The 21,313-nt window shown below is 42.5% G+C and overlaps 1 long non-coding RNA gene across 1 annotated transcript in view; it reads left to right on the forward strand.

Annotated features, from left to right (window-relative positions):
* The window catches only part of LOC117098373, a 34,507-nt gene extending 18,011 nt beyond the window's left edge, over positions 1-16,496 (forward strand). Inside the window, exons 2-3 of the long non-coding RNA XR_004443388.1 lie at positions 14,868-15,037; positions 15,127-16,496. This is a non-coding gene — a long non-coding RNA (uncharacterized LOC117098373). The remainder of the gene's footprint in view (positions 1-14,867; positions 15,038-15,126) is intronic.
* The last annotated feature ends 4,817 nt before the right edge of the window (positions 16,497-21,313 follow it).

Consider the following 21,313-nt stretch of genomic DNA (forward strand, 5'->3'; position numbering starts at 1 on the left):
TCTACACAGATTTTATTATAGTACAACATGCATACCCACATACACAAATCATGAGTCTTCAGTCATATTGAGTCTGTATAAAATGAACACACTCAGATCAAGATGTAGCCATTTCTAACACCACAGAAAACTCCCTAGCCCCACCCTCAGTTATTACAACCACTAAGATAACCTCTGTTTTGATTTTCATTAAAATAAATTGGTCTCACTTGTTTTTCAGTGTTTATGAAATGAGATGATACAGGGTGGATTCTTATAGCTGGCTTCTTTCCCTTGGCATCATACTTATGGGATTTATTCATGTTGTATATAGCAGTAGGATCACCTTTGCTGTCATTGACTCTGCATTTTATATTAATTTTAGAATTAACTTGTCAAGTTCCCCCAAAACACCTACTATAATTTTTATGCTGATTGGACTGAATCTCAATCAAGGCTTAGCCATTTTGTGACTTCCATCCCCAAACATGATCTTAATTTGCATTTATTTTGGTCTTCTTTAATTGTTCTTGATCATATTCTATAGTTGTGTAATGGTCCTATACATAGTTTGGTAAATTTATTTCTAGATATTTGATTGTTTTCTGACACTTTTATAAACAGTATTATTATTAAAGTTTTATCTTCCAATTATTTGTGGCTAATATTAATATACGGCTATAGTAACCAAAAACAGCATGGCACTGGTACAAAAACAGACACACAGACCAGTAGAACAGAACAGAGAATCCAGAAATAAAGCTGGACACCTACAGCCATCCAATCTTTGACAAAGTCAACAAAAATAAGCAAAGGGGAAAGGAATCCCTAGTCAATAAATGATGCTGGGATAATTGGCTAGCCATATGCAGAAGAACAAAACCGGACACCTACTTTTCACCACATACAGAAATTAACTCAAGATTCATTTAAGAATTAAATGTAAGACCTCAAACTCTAGTAATTCTAGAAGAAAACATAAGAAACATTATTCTGGACATTGGCCTTGGGAAAGAATTTATAACTAAGTTGTCAAAAGCAATTGCAACAAAACCAAAAATTGACAAGTGGAATCTAATTAAACGAAAGAGTTTCTAGACAGCAAAATAAATGATCAACAAAGTAAACAGAAAATCTACAGAATGAGAGAAAATATTCTCAAACTACACATGGGACAATGGTCTAATATGTAGACTCTATAAGGAACTTAAACAATTGGACAAGCAAAAAACAAATAACTCCATTTAAAAATGGGCAAAAGACACAAGCAGACACCTCTCAAAAGAAGACACACAAGCAACCAACAAACATATTAAAAAGTGTTCAACGTCACTAATTATCAGAGATATGCAAATAAAAACTCCACTGAGATACCATCTCACACCAGTTAGAATGGCTACTATTAAAAAGTCAAAATGCAACAGATGCTGGTGAGGCTGCAGAGAAAAGGGAATGATTATACACTGACAGTAGAAATGTAAATTAGTTCAGCCACTGTGGAAAGCAGTGTGGAAATTTCTCAAAACAGCATTTGTAAAGAAAACAAGTCATTCTACCAAAAAGACCCATGCACTCACATGCTCATCACAGTACTATTCACAATAACAAAGACATACAGTCAGCCTAGGTGCTCATCAGTGGTGGACTGAATAAAGAAGATGTGGTACATATATACCATGGAATACTATGAGGCCATAAATAAGAACGAAATCATGTCCTTTGCAGCAACACAGATGCAGCTGGAGGCCATTATCTTAAGTGAATTAACACAGGAACAGAAAACCAAATACCACATCTTCTCACTTATAAACGGGAGCTAAACAAAGGGTACTCATGGATGTAAAGATGAGAACAATTGGCTGGGGGCGGTAGCTCACGCCTGTAATACCAGCACTTTAGGAGGCTGAGGCAGGCAGGTCACCTGAGGTCAAGAGTTCGAGACCAGCCTGGCCAACTCCCTCTCTAATAAAAATACAAAAATTAGCTGGATGTCGTGGTGTGCACCTGTAATCCCAGCTACTTGGGAGGCTGAGGCAGGGAGAATTGCTTGAACTCGGGAGGCACAGGTTGCAGTGAGCCCAGATTGCACCACTGCACTCCAGCCTGGGAGGCAGAGTGAGACTATGTCTCAAAAAAGCAAAACCAAAACAACAAACAACAACAAAATAAGATGAGAACAACAGACACTAGAGGGAGAGGGAGGGGAAGCAAGGTTTGAAAAACTAACTGCTGGGTACTATGCTCAGTATCCAGGTGATGAGTTCATTTGTACCCCAAACCAGCATCACACAACATACTCAGGTAAAATCCCTGAACAAGTACTCTCTAAATCTAAAATAAAAGTTGAAAAAAAGAGAATCATCTACAATAAAAAATGCATTACTTTTGAAATCACAACTTATTTTTAGAATAAGTTATATGTATATATCACATGTAAGCAATATACACAGTATAATATAAACAACACTTTTCTTAAGGGGTTCGGATTATTGGAGATTTTCATCTTTTCTTTTACATATATTTTTCAGTTTTTCCTAATGGAGATGCAATAGCTTGGAAGACCTTCGATAGGGAACAGGGTACAATGGATCCACGGGGACTCGGAGTGGCCCTCCTGGGGGAGGCCGGTGAGAGGCTGAGGTGGAGAACAAGCCAGGGCTGGCAGACATCGAGGCTGTGTGGGATTTGAATTACTCCTTGAGGCTGCAGCAGGGCTTGCATTTATTGGATAGGATTTATGTTAACATCTTACCAGAACGGGTTTTAAAACTAGAAAAGGCCCCTAAGAATGGTAGAGAATCTTGTGCTATTATCTCATTTTCTAAGTTAAGTTTTAGAAATACACACAAGGCTACTTATTTTTTTCGGTTTTCTTTTAAGCCCAGAATGGTTTTTGTACCTATAGTTGCTTGCTGGGGCTGCTGGAATGAAGTACCTCGGACTCAGTGGCTTGAACGTGGAAATTCATTTCTTCCAGTCCTGGAAGCTGGAAGTCCGAGATCAAGGTGTCAGTGGGCAGCGTGGCTTCCTTCCGAGGCTGTGAGGGGAAGCTGCTCCAGGCTGCTCCCCTGTGCTTGTAGTGGCCAGCTACTCCTGGCATCCCCACATTGTCTTCCTTCAGTGTGTGTTTTTGTGTAAACATTTCTTTCTCGTAAAAACACCAGTTACATTACATTAGGACCCATACTATGGCCGTGGTTTAATTTAATCACCTTTTAAAAGAGCCTATTTCCAAATATGGCCATGATCTGAGGGATTGGGGGTCAGGACTCCAACACAGGAGTTTGGGGTGGCACAATTCATCCCGTAACACCGCAGCTCTTCTTTGTGCCGATGTGTTTGTAGGTTTGATTTACAAGAGTTACAGCACTCATTGGTGATTCATTTGTTCCCCTGCCCCCAGCACTGGATTCCTGGCAGCGGCTGGTACAGAGGTAATCACCAATGCAACCAAGGCTTCGGACTGGGCTCTGCATGGCATCTTAATTTTCATTCACTGGGCACAAATGGAGTCATCACAGAGATTGGCTCTCAGGGGCTGTCACCACCCCTCCCAACCAAGGTGGGGACATGACTCAGGCTGGCAAGGCTTTTGTGATGGCAGATCCTAGAACTGTCAGAAGGAATTCCTATCTCCAGACCATTTTAACTTGTGAAAAACACTGAGCATGAAGCATGGTAGCTGGTAACCAAGGTGGCCTTTCTGTGCACCTGCTTTCCCCTCGTGGGCCATTCCGTAGGGCAGGAGATACATACGCTGAGATGAGCTGGGGGCCACAGGGTAAACAGCGGGGGATGGGAGGCTGCCCGAGTCCAGGCTTTAAAGCTGGGAGAGATGAACTGGTCCAGCTCCCTCATTTCTGATAAGAGAATTATGAGCAATAATGACAGAATGTCCAATAAATATCCAATAATGAGAGAATGTTTAAGTGTAGTAGAAGAATGATTACATAAATATGGCAAAATACTTAAATGCAAGAAACGATGAAAATCCATCATAGGTATATACCAAGAGAATGGAAGATGTATGCCCACGTGAAAACTTGCATATACATGCTTATAGCAGCATTATTCCTCATAGCCCCAAAACTGGAAACAACTCAGATGTCCTTCAATGAATGAATGGACAAAGAAAATGTAATCTTATTCTGTCATAAAAAGGAATTTTTTGACACATGCCATGACATGGATGAGGCTTAAAAACATTATGCTAAATAAAATAAGCCAGACACAAAAGGTGAAAAGTCGTATAAAATATCCAAAATTTATGTGAAGTATTTACAATAGGCAAATACATAGAGACAGAACCAGTGGTTGCCAAGGACTGGGAGAAAGTGGGAAGTGGGGAGGGACTGCTCATGGGTTTCTTTTGAAGTGAGGTGTTTGCTTTATCATGTAGGTGTCCCCCTGCATGCTGGAGGAGTGAGCTTGTGAGCCATGGGAGGATGTGGAGGGAGCAAAGGGTGAAGGGTCATGGAGGAGTGGACATCAGGAACTGGGAGATAAAAAGGGTCAGCCGTGCGAGTGGTGCTCCCAGGAAGACAGCGGAAGTAAAGGAAAGAGATTCCTTGAACCTAGAGGCGGAGTCTTCCATGAACAAGTAGGGAGATGAGTGGGTCACATCAGGTCTACTCAGGCCCTGTCGCCCCTGGGAGCTGTGGTGACTCTACTGCACAGTGTTTCATCTGGGACCATGGATTCTTGACATACAGTTTACAGGTGGGCTTCTAAGGGTGCATGAGCCCTCCCAAAATGGTATGTCAGATTTTATGTGTGCACAACTCATATATATTTTCTTTCCTTGAGAAAAGCATTCATGACTCATCAGATTTTCAAAGAGATGAGTGATCTAAAAAATCAAACCAACCTAAGAATCACTGCTGTAAAAGATTTGTGTGAGGAATAACTCGATGAAGACAATAAAAACTGCGCATGGACATAGGAGGGGCACACAGCTCTCAGTGTGACCTGGAGTCTCTGTGCCTATCCAACCCCAGCCCAGAGAGCTGGAGCCTGCAGAGGTGGCAGGACCGCGAGACGAGAGACACGGAGGGAGGGTGGGCTCCGAAAATCCACAGGGCACTCCCCGCGGTGCTGATGAACTCAGCCAGTGACGTCTTCGGGGACAGCTGCTACCTACGTTGCTGAATGGAATTTACTGACTTCAGCTGGCCTCTGCGTAAGAACAGACCTTTCAAAGGAATATAAGGGAATTTCAAGTATACAATACAGTATTGTTAACTGCAGTCACCATGCTGTACATTAGCAATGCAGAACTTACTCATCTCATGCTGAGAGTTTGCACCCTTTGACCAACATGTCCCCATTTCCCCCACCCCAGCCCCGGGTCAACCACCATTCTGCTTGCAAGAGTTGGGCTTTTTTACACGCCACATAAAAGTGAGATCATGCAGTACTTGTCTTTCTCTGTCAACCTTATGTTAAATGTTCTCACCACAGATGTGCACACACGTACAACACACACACAAAGCGTAACTATGTAAAGCGATGAAGGTGTAACTAACTTGATTGTGGTCATCATTCCACAATATATACATATATGAAATCATCACATTGTATACCTTAAATTTATACTATTGTATATGCTAACTATACCTCAATAAAGCTGGGAAAAACAATGTGGAGTGCTAAGCTCTCAATGGTAGTTTGCAGACTGTAGAAACCAGGCCTGGTTGTTTTCTGGTGTTTTTTCAGGACATGCTCAGCTTGGCTGATGAAGACTTAACCTCCATGACACTAATAGCAACTTGCAACCTTCCATGCCAGCTTTCTCACTTCATAGCCTTGCATGAATTAGGAGAAAAAATAAGACAAAAACTTACAGTTCTACTAAAAGACAATAAAACCACTTGAAAGGTTCTGCTGCAGAGATTCTGAAGATATGACACATTGCTGTCCTGCGTCCCTGTGCGGTCCACTCACTGGCCGCCTGCCCACTCGTCTCTTGCTGCCCCCTACACCACACCCACAGGCTGCCGGCTGAGGTTGCCGGCAGACAGAATCTCTCAGTGACTGATCTACATCCTGTTTTAATTAATCACATGACTTTTTCTGATTTTAAAAGCAATGCATGCTTATTATAGAAACTTTAGAACATAAGAAAAAGTATAAACATGAAATTATGAACTCCCCCAAAAAAAGAAAGAATACAAAACGGCATATGAAGTGTCCCAATTTTGTAAGACAACAGTAACGATTTTGCATCTGTGAAAGGAACGAAGGCCCAAATGTCATCCTCCTGAGTGTTTGCAGTCTCACCAGCCTGGGAGCAGAAGTGAGCTTGCAGAGGCTCTCTTTTCTCCCTTATTATGGCAGCTCTGGGCCGTCACCTGCTGAGGAGGCCTCCGGACCCCCACTGTCTCACTACCCCAGTTGTTTTTGTGTGTGGCCAGGAAGTGCTCAGAGGTCCCCGGAACTGGAGCCCACAGGTCCCAGGCCCTGCACCGCTGCCCCAACCCCACCCTCGAGAGTGTCCAAAAAGGGGCTGCTAGTCTCTGGTCCTTGTGGGGCTGGGTAGAGGCAGGTCCATCCCACCATCCTTTCCCATCCCCAACAGGGCCCAGCCTGAACTCTCTCAGCCAAAGTCAAACCTTCCTGCACATCGATCCTGCAAATAGATGCCCCGAGGGGCCACCGTCCACCATGCAGAGGGAAAGCACTGGGTCCCTAAATATCACACACTCACCCCCCACCTGCGGGCACTGAGACGGTAGCTACTTACAGGCTTCCTTTTCTATATCCCTGTGCATTTTCTAAACTCTCCACAAAAAACATTAAAATCACAACAAAAAAGAAATCAAGAACAAAAATGTCTTAGCACGCTGCATTTATTTAGTGAAATAGTTGGTAAAAATTTGCATTTCACATATTTCCAATCATTATGTAACTCTGTTAAAGTAATCCCAGCACTTTGGGAGGCCGAGCTGGGTGGATCACGAGGTCAGGAGTTCAAGACCAGCCTGGTCAACAAGATGAAACCCTGTGTCTACCAAAAATATAAAAAATGAGCTGAGTGTGGTAGCACGCACCTGTGGTCCTGGCTACTCAGGAGGCTGAGGCAGGAGAATTGCTTTAATCCGGGAGGCAGAGGTTGCAGTGAGCTATCGTGCCACTGCACTCCAGCCTGAACAACAGAGATAGACTCCATCTCAAAAAAACAAAAACAAAAAACAAAAAACAAAAAAATAACACCTCACCAAGGAGTCAGGACATGAAGTTCATAAAAGTATTTGGTGGACTTTGGGCAATATTGAAAATTTAGGAGGCAGCCACCCAGAAGTTTGTATACTCTGGCAAGGACACTCAAATGCAGTCTGAGGGCCACATGTCTTTGGTTTGCATTGGCCTGGGCCCTGTTTGTTGTCTGGTGGAAAGCCCAGGGCACCACACAGTAGGACTCTCTTCTCCATCTCTACATTCCTTCACAGCTGAAATGACCCAAAATGAACCAAAAAATGGTTGCATATTAGTCAGGGGTCTCCAGTGAAATAGAACCAGCAGGATGCATAGAGCTTTACAGAAAGAGATTTATTATAAGGAATTGGCTCACCCGATTATGGAGACGGACAAGTCCTATGATCTGCAGGGTGAGTCGGCAGGCTGGAGACCCAGGAGAGCTGGTGGTGTGGTTCCAGTCTGAAGGCTGGTAGGCCCAAATCTAGGAAGAGCCAGTGTTTCAATTCAAGTCCAAAAATGGGAATAAAACCAATGTCCCACTTTGAAGGTGGACAGGCAAGAAGAGTTTCCAAAAGCAGTCATCTGAAGAGTTTTCAGAGAAGCCTCAGGGAGGCCAGGCCTTTTGTCTATTTAGGCCTTCAAAGACTTAAATGAGCCCACCCACATGGGGGAGTGCCATGTGCTTTGCTGTATTCAGCCTACCAATGTAAACACTAATCCCATCCAAAAGCACCCTCACTGAGACACCCAGAATAATATTTGACCAAACATCTTGGTACTACATAGCCCAGTCAAGTTGGCATATGAAACCACCCATCAGGAGTTTGGGATCATGGCAGATGGGAGGCAGGACTAGATTGCAGCTCCAGACAGAGCAGCATGCAGAAGCTTGCACTGTGAATTTTAGCTCCAGATCCATTGCAAGAACAAACCAGCAATCCTGAGAGGACCCACAGACCCTCTGAAGGAAGCAGACTGCTCCTGCAGGACCCAGGAGACACCCCAAATACTCTGGGAGGCAGAAAGCCTTGGGCAAGTTTTCAAGCCCATCTCACCCTTGGCCTGGAAACAGACTCAGGGCTGTTGTGGGGGACATAGTGGGAGTGAGAATGGTCCTTTGGTTTGCAGGGAGCTGGGTGAGGCCTGTGACTGCTGGCTTTCCCCCACTTCCCTGACTACCTGCATGACTCAGCAGAGGTAGCCATAATTCTCCTAGGTACACAACTCCAGTGACCTGGGAATCTCACCCCCATCCCCCACAGCGGCCACAGCAAGACCTGCCCAAGGAGAATCTGAGCTCAGACACATCTAGCCCCGCCTGATGGGCCTTCTCTATCCACCTTGGTAGTGGAAGAAAAAGGGCATATAATCTTGGGAGTTCTAGGGCCCCACCCACCGCTGGTCCCACTCCATACTACTACAGCTGATGCTTTTTGGAAAGTGCCATCTCCTGGCAGGAGACCAACCAGCACAAAAATAGAGGATGAAACCACCACAGGTCAGGACCCTCATGGAGTCCATTGCAGCCTCCGCCACTTCCACTGGAACAGCAACTGGTACCCATGACTGAGAGGATCACATCACAGGACTCTGTGCAGACAACCCCCAGTACCAGACCAGAGCTGGGTAGACTTGCTGGGTGGCTAAATCCAAAAGACAGCAATCACTGAGGTTGGCTTACAAGAAACCACATCTGTAGGAAAAGGGGGTACTACATCAAGGGAACACCCCATGGGACCAAAAAAATCTGAACAATAGCCTTCAGCCCTAAACCTTCCCCCTGACAGAGGGAATGAGAAGGAACCGAAAAACCAATCATGGTAATGAAACAAAACAAGGCTTTTCAACCCCCACAAAATCACACTAATTTGCCAACAATGAATCCAAACCCAGAAGAAATTCCTGATTTACCTGTAAAAGAATTCAGGATTTTAGTTACTAAGCTAATCAAGGAGGGAGCAGAGAAAGGCAAAGCGCGATGCAAGGAAATCCAAAACATGATACAAGAAGTGAAGGGAGAAATATTCAAGGAAATAGAGACCTTAAAGAAAACACAATAAAAAATTCAGGAAACTTCAGACACACTTTTAGAAATACAAAATGCTCTGGAAAGTCTTAGCAATAGAATTGAACAAGTAGACAAAAGAAATTCAGAGCTCAAAGACAAGGTCTTCAAATTAACCCGATCCAACAAAGACAAAAAAAAAAAAAAAAAGAATAAGAAAATAAGAACAAAGCCTCCCAGAAGTTTGGGATTATGTTAAATGACCAAATCTAAGAATAGTCTGTGTTCCTGGGGAAGAAGAGAATTCTAAAAGCCTGGAAAACATATTTGGGGGAATAATTGAGGAAAACTTCCCAGGCCTTGCTACAGACCTAGACATGCAAATACAAGAAACACAAAGAACACATGGGAAATTCATCGTGAAAAAATCTTCACCTAGGCACATTGTCATCAGGTTATCCCAAGTTAAGACAAATGAAAGAATCTTAAGAGCTGTGAGACAAAAGCACCAGGTAACCTATAAAGGAAAATATATCAGATTAACAGCAATTTATCAGCAGAAACCCTACAAGTTAGAAGGGATTGGGGCCCTATCTTCAGCTTCCTTAAGCAAAACAATGATCAGCCAACAATTTTATATCTAGCAAAACTAAGAATCATATATGAAGGAACAAAACAGTTGTTTTCAGACAAACAAATGTTGAGAGAATTCACTATTACCAAGCCACCACTCCAAGGACTATTCTAAAAGGAGCTCTAAATCTTGAAAGAAATCCCAAAAACACAACAAAACAAAACCTCTTTAAAGTATAAATCACACAGGACCTATAAAACAAAAACACAAGTTAAAAGCAAAAACAGGCCGGGCGCGGTGGCTCAAGCCTGTAATCCCAGCACTTTGGGAGGCCGAGATGGGCGGATCACGAGGTCAGGAGATCGAGACCATTCTGGCTAATACGGTGAAACCCCGTCTCTACTTAAAAAATACAAAAACTAGCCGGGCGACGAGGCGGGCGCGTAGTCCCAGTACTCGGGAGGCTGAGACAGGAGAATGGCGTGAACCCGGGAGGCGGAGCTTGCAGTGAGCTGAGAGCCGGCCACTGCACTCCAGCCTGGGTGGCAGAGCAAGACTCCGTCTCAAAAAAAAAAATAAAAATAAAAAAAATAAAAAAAAAAAAAAAGCAAAACAAACAAACAAATAAAAATACACAGGCAACAAAGAACATGATGAATGCAACGGTACCTCACATTTCAACACTAACATTGAATGTAAATGGCCTAAATGCTATACTTAAAACATACAGAACTGCAGAATGGTAAGAACTCACCAACCATCTGCTGCCTTCAAGAGACTCGCCTAACACATAAGGACTCACATAAACTTAAAGGGTGGAAAAAAGCATTTCATGCAAACGGACACCAAAAGTGAGCAGAGGTAGCTATTCTTATGTCAGACAAAACAAACTTTAAAGCGACAGCAGTTAAAAGGCACAAAGAGGGATATTATATAATCGTAAAAGGCCTTGTTCAACAGGAACATATCACAGTCCTAAACATATATGCACCTAACACTGGAGCCCCCAAATTTATAAAGCAACTACTAATAGACCTAGGAAATGAGATAGACAGCAATACAATAATAGTGGGGGATTTCAGTACTCTACTGACAGCACTAGACAGGTCATCAAGACAAAAAGTCAACAAGAAAACAATGGATTTAAACTATTCCTTGGAACAAATAGACTTAACAGCTATATACAGAACATTTCACCCAACAATGGCAGAATACACATTCTATTCAACAGTGCATGGAACTTTCTCCAAGTTAGACCATATGATGGGCCATAAAACAAACCTCAATAAATTTAAGAAAACTGGAATTATATCAAGCATTTTCTCAGACCACAGTGTACTAAAACTGGAAATCAACTCCAAAAGGAACCTTCAAAACCACACATACAGATGCAAATTAAATAACCTGCTCCTGAATGAGCGTTGGGTCAAAAAATGAACTCAACATGGAAATTAAAAACTTCTTCAAACTGAATGACAATAATGACACAACCTATCAAAACTTATAGGATACAGCTAAGATGGTGCTAAGAGGAAAGTTCATTGCCCTAAATGCCTACATCAAAAAGTCTGAAAGAGCACAAACAGACAATCTAAGGTCACACCTAAAGGACCTAGAGAAACAAAAACAAACCAAACCCAAACCCAGCAAAAGAAAGGAAATAACCAAGATCAGAGCAGAACTAAATGAAGTTGAAACAAAAAACATACAAAAGATAAATGAAACAAAAAACGGATTCTTTGAAAAGATAAATAAAACTGATAGACCATTAGCAAGATTAACCAAGAAAAGAAGAGAGAAAATCCAAATAACCTCACTAAGAAGTGAAATGGGAGATATTACAACTGACATCACTGAAATACAGAAGATCACTCAAGGCTACTATGAACACCTTTATGCACATAAACTAGAAAACCTAGAAGAGATGGATAAATTCCAGAAAAAATACAACCCTCCTAGCTTGAATCAGGAAGAATTAGATACCCTGAACAGACCAATAACAAGCAGTGAGATTGAAATGGTAATTTAAAAATTCCCAGCCAAGCACAGTGCCTCATGCTTGTAATCCCAGCTACTCAGGTGGCTGAGGCAGGACAGTTGCCTGAACCCAGGAGGCAGAGGTTGCAGTGAGCTGAGATCGTACCACTGCACTCCAGCCTGGGCAACAGAGTGAGACTCTTTCTCAAAAATAAATAAGTAAATAAAAATACCAACAAAAAAAAAAGTCCAGGACCAGATTCACAGTAGAATTCTACCAGACTTTCAAAGAATTGGTCTCAATCCTTTTGACACTATTCCACATAATACAAAAAGAAGGAACCCTCTCTAATTCATTATATGAAGCCAGTATCATCCTAAAACCAAAACCAGAAAAGGACATAACCAAAAAAGAAAACTACAGACTGATATCCTCGATGAACATAGATGCTAAAACCCTTAACAAAATACTAGCTAACAGAATCCAACAACATATCAAAAAGATAATCCACCATGATCAGGTGGGCTTCATACCACAGATGAGGGATGGTTTAATCTATGCAAGTCAATAAATGTGATACACTACATAAACAGAATTAAAAACAAAAATCACATGATGATTTCAATAGATGCAGAAAAAGTATTTGACAAAATCCAGCATCCCTTTATGATTAAAACCCTCAGCAAAATAAGCATACAAGGGACATACTTTAAGGTAATAAAAGCCATCGATGACAAACCCAAGGCCAACATAATAGTGAATGGGGAAAAGTTGAAAGCATTCCCTCTGATAACAGGAACAAGACAAGGATGCCCGCTCTCACCACTCCTCTTCAAGATAGTGCTGGAAGTCCTAGCCAGAGCAATCAGACAAGAGAAAGAAATAAAGGCATCCAAATGGGTAAAGAAGAAGTTGAACTTTCACTGTTTGCTGACAATATGATCGTTTGAAAACCCTAAGGACTCCTCCAGAAAGCTCCTATAACTGATAAAAGAATTCAGCAAAGTTTCCAGATATAAGATTAATGTACACAAATCAGTAGCTCTTATATACACCAACAGCAACCAAGCAGAGAATCAAATCAAGAACTCAACCCCTTTTACAATAGTTGCAAAAAAAAAATACTTAAAAATAAATTAAAATAAAATAAAATACCTAACATAGGAGTTGAAAGACTTTCTACAAAGAAGACTACAAAACAACGCTGAAAGAAATAATAGATGACACAAACAAATGGAAACACGTCCCATGCTCATAGATGGGCAGAATCAATGTTGTGAAAATGCCCATACTGCCAAAAGCAATCTACAAATTCAATGCAATCCTCATTGAAATACCACTGTTGTTCTTTACGGAGTTAGAAAAAACAATTATGAAATTCATATGGAACCAACAAAGAGCCCACATATAGCCAAAGCAAGACTAAGCAAAGAGAACAAATATGGAGGCAACATACTACCTGATTTCAAACTATACTATAAGGCCATAGTCATCAAAACAGCATAGTACTGGTATAAAAAAAAAGGCACATAGACCAATGGAACAGAATAGAGAACCCAGAAATAAACCTAAACAGTTTTAGCCAAAGCAAACAGAAACATAAAGTGGGGAAAGGACACCCTTTTCAACAAATGATGCTGGGATAATTGGCTAGCCACATGTAGGAGAATAAAACTAGATCCTCATCTCTCACCTTATACAAAAATCAGCTCAATATGGATTAAGGACTTAAACCTAAGACCTGAAATTATAAAAATTCTAGAAGATAACATTGGAAAAACCCATCTAGACATTGGCTTACCCAAAGATTTCATGACCAAGAACCCGAAAGCAAATGCAATAAAAACAAAGATCAATAGCTTGGACCTAATTAGACTAAAGAACCCTTGCATGGCAAAAGGAACAGTCAGTGGCATAAATAACCCACAGAGTGGGAGAAAATCTTCACAATCTATACATCTGACCAAGGACTAATATTCAGAATCTACAGTGAACTCGAACAAATCAGTAAGAAAGAAAACAAACAATACCAACAAAATGTGGGCTAAGGACATGAATATACAATTCTCAAAAGAAGATATACAAATGGCCAACAAACACATGAAAAAATGCTCAACATCACTAATTATCAGGGAAATGCAGATCAAAACCACAAATGCAATACCACCTCACTCCTGCAAGAATGGCCATAATCAAAAAATCAAAAAACAGTAAATGTTGGAGTGGATGCAGTGAACAGGGGACACTTTTGCACTGCTGGTGGGAATGGAAACTAGTGCAGCCACTATGGAACAGTGTGGAGATTCCTTAAAGAACTAAAAGTAGAACCACCATTTGATCCAGCAATCCCACTACTGGGTATCTACCCAGAGGAAAAGAAGTCATTGTTTGAAAAAGATACTTGCACACGCATGTTTATAGCAGCACAATTCACAAGTGCAAAATCATGGAACCAACCCAAATGCCCATCAATCAATGAGTGGATAAAGAAACTGTGGTATATCTATATCTATAGATATATATGTATGATGGAATACTACACAGCCATAAAACAGGAACTAACAGCATTCGCAGTGACCTGGATGAGATTGGAAACTATTATTTTAAGTGAAGTAGCTCAGGAATGGAAAACCAAACATCGCATGTTCTCAGTGATAGTGGGAGCTAAGCTATGAGGATGCAAAGGCATAAGAATGATACAATGAACTTTGGGGACTTCGGGGGAAGAGTGGGAGAGGGGTGAGAGATGAAAGACTACAAATAGGGTGCAGTGTATACTGCTCGGGTGATGGGTGCACCAAAATCTCACAAATCACCACTAAAGAACTTACTTATGTAACAAAATACCACCTGTACCACAACAACAAATGGAAAAATAAAATAAAATAATAAAAAATATTTTTAAAAATAAAAATAAAAAATACGTAAAATAAAATGAACTTCAAGAAAAACTCTATCACTTTCTAACTGTTCCTCCCTGAATGTAGTATGAAAATAAATGTCAAATTAAAAAAAAATTACTTGTGGTTTGGGCAATGCAAGCTGTCATGCACGAACGGGGACTGAAGGCTGCTTATCTTTGGTTAGGCCTCAAAGCTACCTTGATGACAAGGGGTACCCATTCTTCTTTTCAGCCATCACTAAGGCAATGTGGGTGTGAGAAACCTGAACACACCATTCACATCCTGCTGATGCACAGGTGCTTCTGGACCTGCCCATACCATTCACGTCCTGCTGATGCACAGGTGCTTCTGGATCTGCCCACACCACCCACTTTTCCATGGCCTTCAAACCCATCCATATGGTAAGTGCTTCTCATGCAGGAGGACCTTGCATATGCTATCTCATTCAATCTCATAACAGCTCATGCCTTATGGGTTTTCCTGTTTTCAGTTTACAGATGAGAAAATTAAGACTTCAACATATTGCATGATGGAGCCAGAATCACAGAGTCTGGAGTCCAAGTTCCCGTAGGACCTGTGAGAGCTCCTGGGTAGTTACGTGAGCAGACTCGGCCCCGTCTGTGTGGTCAGCTGAGTGCCACACCTGGACGAAGAGGCTGCAGGGCATGCTCCGGCACCAAAGGAATGCCCACATGACTCTCGGCGTCTCAGCTTCATGCCCCAGTGCACATTGTGCCAACAACATGGCAGCTGACTGACTTCCTTCTGGAGTGTCTCCTGAGGGTGTCTGAGCAAAATCCTGAGGCATCTTGCAAATGGTGAGCCTGGTATGACACCTCCAGCTGCCTGGACATCTGAAGATATTTCAGAGCAGCTAGACCAGCTTGACAAGAATCCTCAAAAAGCTCTTGCACTTGACCCCTAGGGCACTCATTTAAGAAAGTAGACTTTCTCAATGATGACACAGACATTTCTCCCAAAAAACTGACTCACGTGGGGACATACTGCTCCCTGGCAAGCCCGTGCATCACTGCACCATTGCACGTTACACTTGAGGATGCCATTCAAACGACTGAGTCCGAGCCTGTGGGAGGAAATGTACCACACCTCATCCTGCTCACCTCAGATCTTGAGCTTGCCCTTGTGAGTCTCTAGAAGAGACGTTCACACCCATCTCCAGCTGGTTTACCATACCTTCTGGGACGCTTCCCAGCTCCTTGGGGGAAGGCAGGGTCCAGGGCTGCCTCTGACAATATGCAAGACCCAATGTGTGCAGGCCTGGGTCAGCCCTTGTAAGGCTGGTAATCTTACCAGTGATGTGTCTTTGTGGATCGCTCTGTAGACATTTTTTGCCTCCATTCACATAGTCAAATGCTGTATCATAACAACATGAAGATTGTTCCGGGTTACAACACATAGGGTCAGAATGCAGGAAACAAAGAGTTTCACATTGAGAGGTCCACAGAATATAAACAGGATACAAGAGCTCTGTTTCCCAAGAGCATTTTCAAACCACAGAATATTCCCTGATGCAGACTTTGTGTATTTGCATTGCCCCAGAAATCCTTGAGATGCTGGGTTCAGTATAAGTTTCATTCATTATGGAAATGCCAAGGCACGTAAACGTATCTTTTGCCATTTGAACAAACATTGAGGTATTCGAATCTTTGTGGAAACATTTAAAACATTTATAAACTGAATGCTCCGCTATGTCTTCTCAAAGCTCCTCAGATGTCTTTAGTAAGACTGGTTTGAAGTAGTTCTCTCCTAAGTTTGGGTGGGCCTTCACAGGGATTGGAAAGTTAACTAATTTTTTTGTGTGTATGAGTGTCTCACTCTGTTGCCCAAGCTGGAGTGCAGTGGCATGGTCTCAGCCCACCCACAGCCTTAACCCACAGTGGCATGGTCTCAGCCCATCCCAGACTCAAGCAATCCTCCCACCTCAGCCTCCTGTGTAGCTGGGACTACCGGTGCATGCTGCCACACCCGGCTAATTTTTGTGTGTTTTTTTTTGTTGTTGTTGTTGTTTGTTTTTTGTTTTTTTGTAGAAATGGGGTATCTTCATATTGCTCAGGCTGGTTTTGAACTCCCGAGCTCAAGAGATCTGCCCATCTCAGCTTCCCAAACTGCTGGGAATAGGAATGCATCACTGTACCTGGCTTGGAAAGTTAGCTCTTATGCCAACTGCCTTCCTAGGTAATAGCTGCTCAACTCCTTGGGAGAGAAGAACAGACCTGGAGAGGAAGTGGGGGGCAGATGCTCCACAGTGAGAACAGGCTGTAGGGTTTGGAAGGCCATGAGAAAGGAGGGCCACGTAAGTGTGGCTGCCAGCTAGAGGGTCCTGGGTCCACCCCAGCCTGCAGTTAATCAGTGGGGCACCTTTAAGCAGATTGCCCAACTTCCCCAACTATTAGTGTCCTCTGTAAAACTAGAACAACAAAAACAATAACCAAATAATACCAATCAGTAGGATGCTGGGAGGTTTAAATAAGACAATGCATTTAAATTAGTGAATAGGATGCCTGGACAAAGGTAAGTGAATATGAAATGGTAGCTGTAATTACCTTTGACAGGATGATTATTTAAACCTTCTGAGCCTTGGTTTCCTTGTCTGTAAAATAGGCATGACAATTAGAAATAGTGTGTGAAGTGTATGACAAGTAGGAGGCCCTCGGAACACGTGGTAATTAACATTGTCATCATCATTTATCACTTCATCTTTTTCTATGGCAGACTTACCGGGTTTCCCCTGTAGTGTCTTCTGTTATATAAGTTTAGAAGGGCCCTGGAGAGGGGGCTTCCCATGTGCTGTCAGAGGATCTTCTGATTTTTTGTTTGTTTGTTTGAGATGGAGTTTTGCTCTTGTTGCCCAGGCTGGAGTGCAATGGCTTGATCTTGGTTCACTGCAACCTCCATCTCCTGGGTTCAAGTGGTTCTCCTGCCTCAGCCTCCCAAGTAGTTGGGATTACAGGTGCCTGCCACCATGCTCAGCTAATTTTTGTATTTTTAGTAGAAACGGGGTTTTGGCATGTTGGCCAGGCTGGTCTCAAACTCCTGACCTCAGGTGAGGATCTCCTGATTCTAATGTCTGCTCCAACGCTTTAGTATAATAACATGAAGATTGTTCTGAATTACAACACATAGGGTCAGAATGCAGAAAACAAAGAATTTCACATTGAGAAGTCCACAGAATATAGACAGGACATAAGAACTCTATTTCCCAAAGCATCTCTCCTGATCCCAGTGGCTCCTCTTGCCACAATTCCTGCCTCCACAAAGTGGTGAGTCTCATTTCTTTTTTTTTTTTTTTTTTTTTTGAGAGACGGAGTCTCACGCCCAGGCTGGAGTGCAGTGGCCGGATCTCAGCTCACTGCAAGCTCCACCTCTTGGGTTTACGCCATTCTCCTGCCTCAGCCTCCCGAGTAGCTGGGACTACAGGCGCCCGCCAAATCGCCCAGCTAGTTTTTTGTATTTTTTAATAGAGACGGGGTTGGTGAGTCCCATTTCTAAAAATGAGTGTCTACCCTGAAAGTCAATGATGAGTGACCCACCACTGCGTGACCCAAAGGAAAATGACTCAGGTTCTGTTATGGAATTCCAAAGAAACTTGGGCAAGTCACTGCATTCTTAAAATAAGAGTGTGAACTCAAGGTTGACAACTGCAAAGACAGCAACGCTTACTAAGTATCAGATATGATTGAGGGGTCATTATTTACTCACAGTTGATGAGACAGCAGAGAAGAGAGTTGAGTCCAGGTGGCCTCTGGAGGACAGGGAAGGATGGGGCCATGGGAGGGGCCTTCTTGGTGCTGAATACAGGCCCCAAGGGCTGACCAGGCAGTGGAGCAGCTCCTGGGTGGGGAGATGCTGGCGCAGAGCTTTGGGCGAGGCCCAAGGGCTGCAGCCCATGCTTGGGAGACAGACTTGGCTCATGATCCTGCAGCTAAGGGCTCACACCCATGGCAGGAGCCCTAAGTTCAGCTCTGCAGCTGGGCTTCCCAGTAATCGCTCATGCCCATCTTTTCTGACGTGACCTGAACAGAAGGCCATAGCCACTCCCACTTGGTGAGGGCTGGGTGAGGAAGGCCATAGTTTGGACATTGAGGGGATCCTTTACACCCATACCAGGAAGGTAGGCAGGGATTTTAACCTGCACCTGTTGTTCTATATGCTTTTTAGAAGCTACAATCAATACCTTGATGGTACAAGTGTTCACTATTATTAGCTAAAATAAAAGAGTGACGCATCCGTGGAGCTCTGTTTCTACAACGCATCCTTCCTGGTCCCTGTGTTGGGGAAGAAATGGCTATGCTTGGAAAGCCATGTAGAGGATTGACATGAACATGACTCAGATGTGTGAGAAGCGTGTTTCCTTGCGTGGGTGTGCCCAATCAAGCTCATCTTGTTTGGTGTCTCCTCTACCCTCGTGATAGGGGGAGCAAGTGTCCCCAGGAGAGCCCAGGCAATGGCGAGCACATCCAGCTTATCTGCTTATCAGCTCCATGGTTCTCTCAGAGCCTCAGTTGCCTTGTCTGGAAAATGGGGGTAAACAGTAGCACCTACCATAAATGGGGTTGTCATGAGGACTCTGAACAGGGACTGTCACACAGCACACACTCAGTAAGTATCAGCACTGTTATTGATTAATGGGGAGCTTGCCCATTTGATTTGAATCACTTTTTCAGCTGAATAGCCCTTTGGGTAAGACGAGTGCAAAGTTGAAGTGCTCAGCATCATTCCTCACCTCCCTTCTGCCTGCCCAGGTGGAGCGGGAGTCTGCATACCCTCAGGGAGGTTGCTCTGTGTCTGGGCTCTGGGGCCGAACAGGTTCCACTGAAGGGTGTTTGGTCTTTTCCTCAAGCTCCTGATGCTGTGTCAGCCAAAACAAGGCTCGTTTTTCCTTTTGGACTTCCTGCCGGCCCCTAATGCTGAAGCCCAAGGTCTCTAACATTTCTTTCTCCACTCACTGACCTCCTCACGCTCCAAGGCCTCCACATCCCAACTTCAAGCCTCTGACCATCCAGTGGCTTCTTCATTAGCTCACATCTCTTGTCCAGGGCATTTGAGATCCCTGGGTCACCTACACTCAACAGGTGTGCCTTCAAGCGACCAGTTGGCTACCTCAGGTCCATCTTTCTAGACACCTCCTTTGCTTCTGCTGTTCGACCAGTCTCGGGCATGGTGGGAGGGGCAAGGAAGCTGTCCCTCAGCCCACCTGGGCTTCTAGAAAGAGTTTTCCTTATAACTCATTTTTGCCCAGATGTAGAAGGATAGGGTACTAGGTCACTTATTAAAGATTCAGGGAAGTCTCCAATTTTCTCTCTCTTCCTTCCATGCACTAAGGGGACATCCCATTCTCGTCTGATGGGAACTTTTCCTATATCATATTTTCTTACTTCCTTAATCCTAAGCACATCTCTATCTGCTGTTCCTTCTCTTCTGGTAATAAACCTGATTCCCTTGATCATAATAACAGATGGGATGCAGGGTTAGGTAAATACTGATTGCCTGGCAAAGAAAATATATCAGAAAATATAATAAAATTATGGTTCCCATTAATATAATGAATAATCAGAGGATGGAATCATGGTTCATTATTATAAAGATGTCAACTCTACACTATTATTAATCTATTATAATCATTTAATAATAGAAAATATTTTCATTGGCAAGACAGAAAGATACTATTTTGAGTGGAAATATATAAAGAATCCTTAATTTCTTCCACAGACTAGATCAGAAGCCTCTAAATGTAGAATCTCCTGCTCTTTCTAGTTGATTTGTCTGTGTCAGGACTTGGCATGTCAAAAGCATATCAATTTGAAATTTCAAATTAAGAATATATGTCCAAACATTCCTTCTATTTAATATCTGGATTGGCTTCGAAATCAAAGTTGATATTGAGTGAGCAGAGCCATGTCTTTGGAAAGGGCAAGTAGACAAACTTTACTTTCTTCAATGTGTTAGGGGCTTTTGTTTTAAAGTAGGGTATAGAAAGAGGAACATTCAACATTGAATATAAATATGGGCACCATCATTGTTGACATCTGGTACAACACTGTCCCAATCTGAATCACAGGTGGTGAAGATGGCTGCTCAAGTCTGCCAAACTCCTGAATTTGGATTTCTTAATTCAGAACTTGACAATAATCTAGGTTACACTTGTAACAGAGTTTGAGTTGGTACACTATGTAAAGCGTTTATTGTACAAATGAATGCCAAATCCAGGGCTGTGTAAATAATATTTAGCCTTTGTGAATCAAAGTGCTTAAGTACTTAAAATAATATGTAAAGAAATGAAATCATTTGCCCAATAAAAGTAATGCTGATGTGTATATTAAAGCAGATCCCATGGAGACGAGTCTGCTCTAATCAGGTCAGATATCTCCAAAGACCCATTTTTTTTTATGTTAATAATTGAATTCAAGCAATAGGTTGTTTTGAAAATTACTAGTCATTAACCAATTAATAAGTAAAATTCAAAATATAATAAAAGGACATGGAGAAAGTTGTGTTCCAAGTTTTACTGGAAAAAAATATTATCTTGATGGTGTAACGAATGTCAGTGGAGAATGAAATATCAGAGACCTTGGATTACAGCATCAGGGGCCAGCAGGAAGCCCAAAAGGAAAAACGAGCCTTGTTTTGGCTGACACAGCACCAGAAAACAAAAAAAA

Source organism: Trachypithecus francoisi, unplaced genomic scaffold (assembly GCF_009764315.1).
Source record: "Trachypithecus francoisi isolate TF-2019V2 unplaced genomic scaffold, Tfra_2.0 Lachesis_group16, whole genome shotgun sequence".
Classification (NCBI taxonomy): Eukaryota; Metazoa; Chordata; class Mammalia; order Primates; family Cercopithecidae; genus Trachypithecus; species Trachypithecus francoisi.